We start from the raw sequence: 11,431 nt of genomic DNA, 5'->3' as shown, positions 1-11,431 counted from the left end.
ACTTTTGGAAAGCTATTGGCCAGGGTTGCAAACCAACACTATATGAATATGAAATGGAAATAAAATTTTGCAAGGAGTACGTTAAAGGTCCCAAATGAGTAACAGAATAAATGTTACCTCCATCCAGTCTACAGGGTCAGGGCAGCTTCAAGGAGAACATGGGGCTGGAGCTATAACTTTAGAGGATCAATTTATATTCATTGTGTGCTGCACTCACAATCGTGTAGACGCAGAGGGTTGTGACCCAGGGAAAGCCTAGATGGAAAAAGAAGATGGATTTTAGGGACCTAATAAGTAACCCCTTTTTGCCTTCCCAAGCTTAAACATATTGAGAGGAAAAACACAGGTGTCAGATACCTGGAGAGAATATCAGTTTTATTACTGATAGAAACTCAATTGGAGGACACGAGTAACGTGTGGCTGCATTCATTTTAATACTTTAGGGCTGACATAGGCAAAATTAGCTGTCCATCACTGGGTGAGCTGGTCAGCACAGGCCATACTCCACGGAGACAGGGCCTTACCTTATGACAGAGAACAGATAAAATGCACTCTGTCTGCAGGTGGCAACTCTGAAAGAGAAACAGAAAGTGCCTTATCTCACTGGCTTCTCACTTTTTCCAAAGTTCACCAATCAGAAAAGTAATTTATCCTTTCTTGGGATCACAGGGGTGGGCAAAAATAGGCTTACTGTTGTGAGTATACAAAAGACAGAGTCTATTCTTGTATTAATGTTTATTAATTTGTATTTTTCATAGGTAAACCTAATGTAGCCAAGCCCTGTATTTATCTCCCCCATCCACTTGCCTCATATTATTCCCTAGAGTTCATTCTATCTTTGACGGACTCTGTAAGTTGATTTCGGTGCAACCAGTCAAATACACAGGGAAACACCACCATTATTTATCTGTCTTCAAGTCTGTACATTTTTGTGATGTCAGCATGTATACATATTGAATGTACATTTTTAAAATTGTTAAATTTTTCTGTGTTTGATACAGCATTATAACTATAAAAATAAAGCTTTAGAATAAAGATTGTAGTACTTAAAAATTGTGAACTCTTTCTCTGACCAATACATTTGCGACATACTCATATTTTATGCTTATTGTCCCATGGATCTTGATATAGATGATTGCTGGAGAGCTCCTTTTCCATCAGTCTGATTTAGGAGGCTCTGGGTGACTTAGGAGAAATTAGAAAACTGCAGTGTTTGGATTGTTATGTGGAAGGCAGATGAGATTTACTCTGAATGGCCTGATTGTGTGTAACCAGGAGCAAGGATTAGAAGTCATGTGGAGATATTTTACATACACATAAGGGAAAATTTTCTAACAATGTGAGCCACTTAAATATTGAAGAGGGCTGTCTTGAAAGATTGTGAATTTCCTATCTCTGGAAATTTACAAACCAAATTCCTATCTCTGGACTTTGTTGAGGTTATTTAAGCAGCACATGGCTGGTTGGCAAGATCAGAAGCTTCTAAAAGCCTGTTCTAAAACTAGTGGCTCACTGGCTGCGTCAGATTAACCCAGGGAGCGTGTAAAGTAAAAGGTTTCTGGATAGAGACTCTGACTCAGTGAGCTCTGGGAGAGCCACAGTAGGTAGGTCAAAGCTTCCCAATGGGTGTCATGTTGAGCCATGAGTGGGCTTTTCTTGGGGTCACTAAGACCACCTTCAGGCTTATGATTCACTAGAAAGACTCACAAGAAAGCCGTATAGTCATTCATGGTTGCGGTCTGTTGTGCAAGGATACAGATTAACTTCTGCAAATGAACAAAGGTGCACAGAGCAAAGTTCAGGAGTAACCAGGTGCAAATGTCCAGGTGCGTGGACAGATATACATTAAATCTTCCCAGCAATGATCTGTGACAACATGTGCAAAGTGTTGCCAACCAGGTAGGCTCACCCAAGCCTTGGTAGCTAGGGTTTTTATTGGGGGTCAGTAAAGCATTCGGCACCTGAGAGACTGACCTTAGTTATCTAGTGTCCAGCCCCCTGAGATCAAACTAATCAGCATGGCCCGGGGTCTCAGGCATATAAACACATTCACATCAGATAGGCTATTCCAAGAGCTCAGAGGTTAACGCCCAGTAATCAGTCCAGGGCCAGTCCTTTCTTTGGAAAGCTTAGTACCTGAGCAACCTAGACTTGCCAAGTTAACCCTTGACTGTACAGGGCTGAAGAGATGCCTTGAGATATTGATCCCTTCAGCTCTCAGGAGGCCAGTGACCCTAGGCATTGCTGAGTTTACATTCAGCTGGGAATTGCATCTTAATACTAAAAGAGAATTCATGTTTTCCATAGTTCTAGGCTTTTCTTTCTTATATTGTGATAGAGGAGTTACACCTGAAAGTTTAAGATAGTCCAGTTGCCTCACATCTTTTCAGCATCTGAGTTAAAGGAATGGAAAACATTTTGAGATTTTACAATACATAATTATTTTAAATTCTATGCCTACATTGTTCTTAATGTTGCACTTTACACTTTAATGGAGAATATACTGAATAGTGATATGCTTTTCTTATAGGTTGTTTTTATAGGTTATTGGGAATATAATTGGGAAGACATATAGTTAATTCTACTTATTCTATTTACATATTTATTCATAAGCTGGTTATATAACTTGTTATCAGCATTTTTCATGGTAGTATTACTTCGTCCACTTATTATGTGGAGCTTCAGGTTTTCCTTTAAGGTCTAGGTATTCCAGGGTAATGCGTGGATAAGTGTATTATTGCCGCAGTCTGCTCCAGGAGCACATTCCTAGTAATCCGATTGTCTCCACAGGGTGGATTTTGTAGATACACTTGAACTCATTTATAGCGCAGAGTGACACGAGAGCTGGGGGATAATAAAAATTTAGAAATGCTATTGGTGTGTTTGCCTGCATATGTTTACTTTCCTGGATTCTTCTCAGATTTAACCTTATTTCCAAGGGATTTTTCTTTTGTGGTGCTCAATCTAAGATTGTCAAAAAGCATAGCAAAAGAAGACTTAGGGTTCTCTATGACTAAAAATTTAAATATAAAATCACTCAGGATACAGTGAAAAAGGATGGCAATAAAAATTAAGGAAGTTATTAAACTGACTCCAAACATTGTTTTTAGTGAATTGGGTAGTGTATGGATCAAAATGGTGCTATTAAAACAAAAATGAGTTTTAAATATCTTTTTTCCTAACCACGTGTATACTATGTTATGACACTTCAGCTATTACTCATTAAGAATTGTGTACTTTGCGAGACAACTCCAACTTAGGTCTGTAGTGATCAGGGAAATGGTCCACCCTCCAGCAGATTCAGCTATTGTGGTTGCTTGAACACACTAGGTGGTTTTAGTCGCCCCCCTTTTTTTTTTACTGACTTAGTCCCATCTTCTGGAGTCTACGTAATCCTGCCTCAGTCATTAAGGCTAGTAGCAAGAGGTCCTGACTCCCGGTACTTTTTGTGTCACCCTCAGGCTGGCTTAGGTGCCTGTCTATTGCATATCTCTATCACTGTATTTTTTCATCCCATGTCCATAATTATCTGTTCCTGTGTTAGTTTCCACCATTAGACTATGAGCTCCTTGAGATCAGAGGCTGTTCTTGACTGATCTGTGCCTGGCATTATGTCTTCATCGTAGTAGTAAATACTGTATGAATGTTTGTGTAATGAATAAATCAAACCAACTCTCAGGGACTAGAATTTTCATTGCTGTGCAGCTCCATTGAAAGCTTTCATTTTGAAAAACTGGAATAAATATAATATCACCTAAATTTTATGAACATATCTGAATCATTGTATTAAACTTCTGTGTTTAATCTATTTCTGAAATAAAAGCAATATCTCTTGTCCTCTAGTTATTTAAAGGGCACATTATTAAAACAGAAAGTGGAGGTGTATTAAAAATGTAGAGAAAGTCATATGTGTAAATTACTTCCCAGCATAATCTCTTGAGTTCATATTCAATAAAGATAAGTTACTCCATCAACAATTACTTCACGTGTGAGGATATTTGTACATAAATCACTTAGTTTGGCTTGAATCTAACATTGATGGGACATAATTGATCTTTAAAATTTTTATGAAGAATCACAGAGTGTGAAATTAAGGGCGGTTGTGCCTTTTCAGCAAGCAGACACCTGCTTTCTTGGTATTAGAAACCTTGTTTTATTGGCCAGTTCATCAATTAACTCTGTCTCACAATAATTAACATCATGTTACTTTCTACTTTATATCAGGAAAACCTACAAGAGTGTTCTAAGCCAGCTAGGGTTTTTTCCCCATCCACCCCAAAATATTTAAAGCATGCATTTAAGCCTACGTATTATGTTTTCTGACTCATGATTTGATAAACCAGTATGTTATTTAAACTTTTGTGTTGCACAGTGTTGTTATGTATGATGAGAGTTGGAATGTCCAGTGAGACAGTTTGATTCTATTGTTGTCAAGCTACGTCAATCTACAACAACTGCCTCTTTAAGTTTTACTTTCTTTTTATCTTGTATTGTTTTTAAGAAACTGTTTATTTTCCATCAATCTTATTTAAGAGTCTTAAACAGAAAATGGAAATAAGATCAACTTAAGACCACTCTGGTTATTCCTATCCATTTAGTGGCCTGAGCAGTGGGGCTGTGGACTAGTCTTCAGTAGGGAGCTGCTCTATAGGGTCAGAGGGCACCTGCACCTTCAGGTCAGCCTGTGACCTTGAATTGAGGAGCAGTACAGTCTGGAACTAGAGCAGTCCATTCCCCATGAAATTCCTTCTTGGTCACAGTCTTTTCAGCAGCGCCCTGCTCTTCCTTTTCAGTCTCTTTGAGATCTCTGTAGAAGTAGAGGTCAGGCATGACCTCCCAGGAGTGCTCATGGGAGATGGTGTCACGCCTTGCGCTGATCTTCATGGGCCAGCATCCACCAACTCAGACCCACGGAGTGAGCCCTTGTGCTGCATAGGATGGGAATGTCCACAAAGCACAGAGGAGAGTCTGTGTTACACAGAGCGACTGTAGGCAGGTTAACATAAGACACCTCTGTGAGAGGCTGGTGGTCAACCCTGGGATAATAAGCAGTGAAGTTGTGGCTCCTGGGAGGCTGCCTGGATCTGCCTGGTTAGTGAAGGTCCCAGCAGGGAAGTAGCCAACAATAGGAGGGGCTTTAGTAGCAGCAACAAACTTCAGCACAGCTCCCTGGCCAGTATTCCCAGACAACATGACACTGACATCAGCCAGGTGTTTAATGGCAAATGACATAGGCTGGCAGCAGAAGCTTTCCCGGGTTCTTTGCAGATTTATGATGTAGATGCCATCGCTTTGCCTTTTGCATATGAAGTCAAGGTGGGTGCCACCTAAGTGGGTTCTGCTGCAAGGAACTTAAGGACATCCTACTCCTTCATTTACAGGAAAGCAACAGCTCCAGACATTGTGGAAGTTTCCCTTTAAGTTATGACAACAACCCAGACAGCACCGTACGGACCCCTCTTTGGGTCGCGTGGAAAGGCTTTACTTTCTGATTATTCAGAAATACTGTCATTATCCTTGGAAAGAGAATAGTTATGGTAAACTGGATAGTGCACAATAGTGAAAGCTTGAAATTGAAATTGGACATTATTATGGGTTTATGTATTTGTCTCATCCATAAGAATTCATGGTCCTTTAGGGTATCTATATTATTTTCTTAGTGCTGCTATAACAAATTACCACAAACTCATTAGCTTAAAATAGTACAAATTTGCTATCTTGCAGTGCTGCAGGTCAGAAGTCCTAAATGAGTTTCACAAGGTGTTGAATCTGTTTCCTTATCTTTTCTAGCTTCTAGATGCTGCCTGTGCTCCTTGGCTTATGACCCATTCCTCCGTCTTCAAAATCAGCAATCACTTTACTCTGCTTCTAATTCGATCACACTGGGCCCACTTATATAATCCAAGACAATCTCCTTACATTAAGGCTCTTAGTTACATCTGCCAATTCCCTTTTGCTCTGTGTGTTGGAGGGCCCCAAGCTCACCCTCAGGTTTGATGCTTTGCTATGAGAATGGATCTCAGCATGTAATCATACAACCTTGATTCAGTAGGGTGAAAAAAATACAAAGTAAAGTCAACCAAGAGAAAAAGCACATGCAGCAAAGGCTAGGGGAAATAGAACAGGCTTTCAAGGGTCTTTCCCAGTGGAATAAAAGAGAATGTACTTAGTTTTCCAGCAATGAGTTGTGGCAATACATGTAAAACGTTTCCAACCAGAGAAGTTCATTAGAGACTCAGTGTCCAGAGTTTTACTGGGGCTGGTCATGTGAGCATTGTTTGCTTGCCTTGTACCAAAATTACAGAGTCCCAGGAGGAAAGCAGGACTTTATCATAAACTATATTGTTTGCACAAACATTTTAGACACAACTGAGCCACTCTTATCAGTTAATGGTGGGACTCTATACAATCTAAATTCTCAAGGGCTAATCTTGCAAGTAGGTCTTTTCAAGGATAGCAGTTTAGGACTCCTATGTTAACTCTTTTCTGTACACCATGTAAGGCAACATATTTGAAGGCTTAACGGATTAGGATGTGGACATGTCTGGGGTATTATAATTCTGTTTATTTTATTTAGTTTTATATACACAGCTCCATCCCAGTGCCTTGCATATAGTGAGCATAAGGAAACACTTCTTTATTTACTTGACTTGTGGATCGAGATTTGGCATACTCCATATAGCTCTGTCTTAGTTAATGGCATTACCATCCATCCAGTACCCAAATAGAAAATCTATTTTGATTCCCCTCTTTCTCTTACCCTCCACATGCAATTAATCACCAAGTCCTATTGATTCTATCCCATTCCCCTTGGCCCACTACCACTACTATAGCCTGGGCCATCATAACTTCTCGACTATCTTTGTCTATAATTTTAACCTGCTTCTAGCTTCTAGTTTTGCTTCCCTCCAGACCATTGTCCAGATAGAATCAAGTGTGTTCTTTAAGGAACACAAACTAATCGTGTGACTGCTCTATTAAAAACCCTTCATTGGTCCCTGCCGACTTCTCCAGGCTCAATTTTGAGCCTCTTTTACCTTGCACACTATACAATTTTACATTGAATTTCTCTCGGTTCTTCAAGCAGAACATGCTCCCTCCTTACCTTTAGGATTTTACATGAGTTTGTTCTTTTGTACCAAATGCTTCTCCCTTCTTTGCCAAGTTAATTCCAATTACCCCTTCACTTGAGTGTCTGTGAAAACATTTCTTCCTCAGGGAGAACTTACCAGGCATCTAAACAAGTTAGGCCCCTCTATTTCCTGGTCCTATGTACTCTGTGATTTCTGTATCATTATAATGATCCAAAACATTATTATTTTGTCTGTCTTTCCTCATAAATTCCCATTATGGCAGAGACTCTGTTATTTGGCATTGTATCACTAATATCTAGCACAAGGAATTGGACATAGTAAGTTTTCAATAAATATTTCCTAAATGAGTAAATAAATTAGTGCTGAAAGTTTTCATGAATGATTGCAAAGTTGCCTTGGAAAATAGTCTGGCAGTTCCTCAAATGGTTAAACATAGAGTTACCATATAACCCAGCAATTGCCCTCCTTTGTACTATATAACCAAGACAAATGAAAACAAACCCCCCACAAAAACTTGTACATAAAGTTCATAGCATGACATTATTATCATAATAGCCCAAAAGTGGGAACAATTAAAATCTCCATCAACTGATGAAGGAAATAAAATGTGGTCTACCCATACAATGGGATATTATTTGGCAATAAAGAGTAATAAAGTGCTGCTACATACTATACAACATGGATGAATCTCAAAAACATGCTAAGTGAATGAAGCCAGTCAGTAAAAATCACATACTGTATGTTTATATAAAATGTCCAGCATAGGCTAATTTATACAGAAAAAATGTAAATTAGTGATTACCTACATTCGAATTAAAGTTTGGAAGAATGGGGAAAGACTGCTAATGATTGTGGGTGTTTCTTTTTGAGGTGATAAAAATATTCTAAAATTGATTATGGTGATGGATGCACAATTCTGTGAATATACTAAACACCATTGAGCATCGGCCAGTACACCAAATTGTTGTGGGTTCAACTCCTGGTCAAGGGCACATACCTGGGTTGCAGGTTCGATCCCTAGGCCCAGTCAGGGTGCATGTGGGAGGCAACCAATTGATGTATCTCTCTCACATCGATGTTTCTCTGTCCCTCTCTCTCCTCTGTCTCTTTCCCTTTCCCTCCCTCCTTTCTACTCTCTCTGGACACCAATGGAAAAAATACCCTCAGGTGAAGATTAACAACAACAACAAAAATGAATTGTATATTTTAAAGTTGTGAATTATACAGTATGTGAATTATATGTCAATAAAACTGTTATTTTTAAAAATAATGATTGAGAACTCACCAATGCATCATTCAACTTTGAAAGAGAGCTGATGGAGATTATGTCTAATCTAGACTAAGAAGAACATTGAGCACAAGAAATTATTAGTTGGGGGAGTGAATGGCTTGTCATTCTCTATGGACTGAAATGCCTGGCCAGCTAGTTCACCTCCACCTCAATCATGTGGGTGCTTTTCCTTGAGACAACCATTACACTTTGGTAAAGAACAGAAGAGCTTTATGCATATTTTGTCACATGGAATATTTTTAAAAAGTGAATTTAAGGATTGAGAGTTAATAAAGTTAGTAATTTTTATTGAACCATCAAGAACATTCTTAAGTGAAACAACACCTCCCCCCACACTTGGTACAGAAGAATTCAATGACTGATTCAGGCAACGGTGCCTGTAGTTTTAACTCATACTGCTTGTGCACTATAAGTGCTATATCAACCCAATAAAAAAAAGGAAAATGGTTGCTTCTTATTTTTATGAAAATAGTTTTGGCCTCATGTTCCCCCTGAAAGAATCTTGCAGACTCCTAGTGGGTAGACTGAACTACCCATTTTATGGACCACACTCTGAGAACTGCTGTCCTAAATATATACAATCACAGAAGCCTTAATGACAAGGATCCAGAATGTGTTTACAGATCTCCTTAGTACTAGGTTGTGTCCCAGTGGTCCTTACTTCTAGGGTTGATAATCATCTTAATCGAGTTGGAAATTTTTTTGGTTAAGTTTCTCCATAATGTAGCACACTTCTAATTATGGTAACAGCATTGCTAATTGTTAAATACTTAGCATTTCCTTACTTTTCACTGTCAGAGAATGCATAACAGCAATCACTTTAACCTATATTATCTCAGATCTCTCCCCTCCCCACCCTCTTCTTGGCTCTCTTATCTAGAATAGCAAAGTGGCCTAGGAGGTAGACATAGAATCAGGGCCTTCATGATAAGAAACCTTCCATGGTTTAAGAAATTGACAAAGCTCTTTTCTGAGTATCTTTTCTGGATGCTTAGATTGGCTATGGATTAAAACATATTCTGGCTGCTCTACATCTGGAAAGAGAGGCCAGCCACCAAATTCTTGATTTGAGTTTAAAAGATGACACTCAGAGCTTAGTTGTGGGCATAGTTAGCTTCAGCACATGAATAATTCTCCCAGCAATGACAGAAGGGAGAAACTGCCAAATCATTCTGTAATTTGCACTCTAAGGTTCTCAGATCCAGCTACCATAATTTGTGACAACATGATCATATGTCAGTGGCAGGTCAGAGCGCTGCATTGTGTTAACATTGTCTTTGTTTAGCTTTTTACAACACCTTTCTTTGGGAAACACGGAAATTTGTCTTTGTGTTGCAGATTTCTAAGCATGTCCAGGTGGCATTTTAAGAGCCTAATGAGAAAGATGACTTGGTTCCAAGTGCCAATGTCAAAAGACACATTGCAGCTGCCCTGTCTCAGAGGTCTGGAAAGAGACCGGCATTCTCAATTACAGCCCAGTGTAACGTTGTCTCTACTGCCTTCTCAGCATCCACCTTCTTCAAGCAGGAGTCACGCCTTCTCTACATCTGTTCAAGTGGGTGCTTTGGCATGAGGGAAGCTGTGCTTTATCTCCCTAATGCATCTTGCTGTCTTTGGCACATTTGTTTGTTGTTGGTGGTGCCAGGGCTCAGCTGTTACGTGACAGGCTATGATAGAGTGAATAAATTGTACTTGGTTTTCTTCTTGAAATACCCATCCGACTTTGTACTTCTCCTTTAAAAATGAAGGCTGCCTCTTAATAGTTAGTACTGGGATAAGAAAAAGAAGACACAATAAATTTATACTATTTCTACATTTAATCATGTTGGATGAATTATAAGGAGAAAATTCTTGATTCTTCTGATTCTTCTTAGTATTCATTTAGATGCAAACAAATTCCAGATTTCCCAGAAATCTCACTTTATGGGGATAAAGTATTAAGAGCATACTGATTTGGTCTTAGCTTTTAAAATGAGAGAGAGAGAGAGAGAGAGAGAGAGAGAGAGAGAGAGAGAGAGAGAGACACTAGCTTTTCTCTACCTCAGAAAGTCAGCAGCCCTCAGAGGAGTACTTTTGGGGAGTCCAAGAGATTGCTTTTTACTTGAATGTTATTTGAAATTTCTTGTGGATGGTGAATCTAAAAACCTTTCGTTTAGGGTTGAGGATTTGTAATCTAAACATTCTTGACCTTGCTTCTTATAAAACCACAAATTAATACTGCCAACACTCATTACCACAGGATAACTACCCAGCTGTCCAGAGCTCAGATAAAATTCAGTAATAAATCAGAAAGCTGAACATTCCTTGTTTTTGAACAATTGATTTAAACCTTTCTCACCTGGTAATGTTATTCGAATCTAAACCCACCCCAATCTAAACTAGCACAAGAAAACTAACTCTATAAGGTTTTTAGAATAGTGTTTAAAGTATGGCTCACTCTAATTTATTGTTTAAAAAATAAAACACAGGGAAAAACTGGACCATGTTTATGTGCTATTTTTGTCTATGGTTCATATTTGCTGAGGAAGCCTCAGAACTTCTTGAGCTCAGTGGCTCCCCTTATCTGTAGTAAAGGTCAAAATGAGCAATTTTACCAGTTAAAAGACCTGGAACGAAGTCACCTCCCCATGTCTTAGTTTCTTCACCTGGGAAATGGGGATAATAATAGTGCTGTCTCAGAAAGTTGTATAAGGATTAGACAAGTGAATATAATAAAGCACTGGAAGAGTGCCTGACACGTAATAAACACAATCTAATTCTCAGTTTTTGTTGAGCTATATAATAATTGTCCTATATAATAAAAGCCTAATATGCAAATCGACCAAACATCAGAACGACCAGTGGAATGATGTTCACTGACCACCAGGGGGCAGACGCTCAATGCAGAAGCTGCCCCCAGCTCACAGGCCCAAGGCCAGCCAAGGCGGATGCCAGTGGGGGTCCTGCCCCCCCACCCCCGATTGCCCCACAGATAGACCTTGATTGCCAGCCAGGCCTAGGGACCCTACCCATGCAGGAATTTCATGTACTGGGCCTCTAGTATAAT

The 11,431-nt window shown here is 39.3% G+C and overlaps 1 pseudogene; it reads right to left on the bottom strand.

Annotated features, from left to right (window-relative positions):
* Positions 1–4,622: 4,622 nt before the first annotated feature.
* Positions 4,623–5,402, bottom strand: LOC139013166 (small ribosomal subunit protein uS2 pseudogene; annotated as a pseudogene).
* Between the last annotated feature and the right edge of the window lie 6,029 nt (positions 5,403–11,431).

Source organism: Myotis yumanensis, unplaced genomic scaffold, assembly GCF_028538775.1.
Source record: "Myotis yumanensis isolate MYYU_CA2020_CCGP unplaced genomic scaffold, mMyoYum1.0.hap1 SCAF_6, whole genome shotgun sequence".
Lineage (NCBI taxonomy): Eukaryota > Metazoa > Chordata > Mammalia > Chiroptera > Vespertilionidae > Myotis > Myotis yumanensis.
Note: the sequence above shows the minus strand (reverse complement) of the source record. Positions and strands in the feature narration are given on the sequence as shown.